Here is a 1,131-nt window from a genome sequence, read left to right as displayed (position 1 = left end):
TTGGAGTAAGAACTAGGTATTATGCTCTAGATTCTATTCAGATATTTTGAAAATTAAAAACAGAGAAATGGCAGTATTACAAAAGTGGGATGATTAGTTGAGTATATTCCTTCAGAATAGTGTATATATTAAAAACTATAGATTGTTATTATGCATATTTCCGGATAAATGGTAAGTATTTTGTTCAATTGCCTTCAATAGATGCTATCTAAATTTCAGACTGCAGTTTTTGTCACTTTACTTGCATATATTCTCTTATATGAGTTAAGTTTCATATTTATATTAATATGTTTTGCTTCTATCAGGTTCTCTATTAATTAATTTATATTCATTGTTAATTCTCCATGGGGGATGTGGACTTGTTCATCTTAGTAAAATTGATTTTTATGTTCTTCAGACCTCTGTATAATGCTGGTTTGTAGCATCGTACTTCCACATTTAGGGAGAAGAAGACACCACATTAGAGGTTGGACTACATAACCTGATATTGATGTGAGGTCTCCCATCACATTACTTGTCAGGCCCTTCCCTGTTTGGCTTCCAAGTTCAGAAGTGATTGGGCAGAAGCAGGGTGGTATGTACGTAGTGACCTCTAGTGTGTCCCTTATCTCCCAAATCAAAGTTTCCGTACTGTTGATGCTCATGTGTGCCGCCTTGGGCCTTCTTGCCTTAATCTTTCAAAAAATATGAGAGTTCAAAGTCGATGTTCAATCCTATTGGTTTGAGCGTTTTAAGTTCATGAATCCATGTTGATTCTTCTTGTGACATAATTTTTATATAATCTCCTCCTCTCCAAGGTTTATTTATTTTTTAAATGGCATGAAAATGAAGTGTGCTTGGGTCCCCATTGTGGACAATTTTGTAATGTTTAGAAACACTATGGGCCTCAAATTTCTTCTCAATGTTATTAATATGTTCTTTTATTCTTATATTGAGATTTCTTTTTGTGTGGACTATATATTATAGGCCGCAAGGACAGGTCAAAAGGTATATTAGCCCTTCGGTATCGCATGTCATGGGTTTCTTAATCTTGTAATGCTGTTTTGTTTTATTTGAGGTAAATTCACACACCGATGAAGTTTGTTTTTTTCCCGTTGTTTTACAAGCTTTACATTTGTTACAGTAATAAAA

The 1,131-nt window shown here is 34.0% G+C and overlaps 1 pseudogene; it reads right to left on the bottom strand.

Moving 5' to 3' along the window:
* Positions 1 to 469: 469 nt before the first annotated feature.
* Positions 470 to 588, bottom strand: LOC148539276 (5S ribosomal RNA; annotated as a pseudogene).
* Positions 589 to 1,131: the final 543 nt, after the last annotated feature.

The sequence above is a fragment of the Taudactylus pleione genome, unplaced genomic scaffold (assembly GCF_031769625.1).
Source record: "Taudactylus pleione unplaced genomic scaffold, aTauple2 ptg000026l, whole genome shotgun sequence".
Classification (NCBI taxonomy): domain Eukaryota; kingdom Metazoa; phylum Chordata; class Amphibia; order Anura; family Myobatrachidae; genus Taudactylus; species Taudactylus pleione.
Note: the sequence above shows the minus strand (reverse complement) of the source record. Positions and strands in the feature narration are given on the sequence as shown.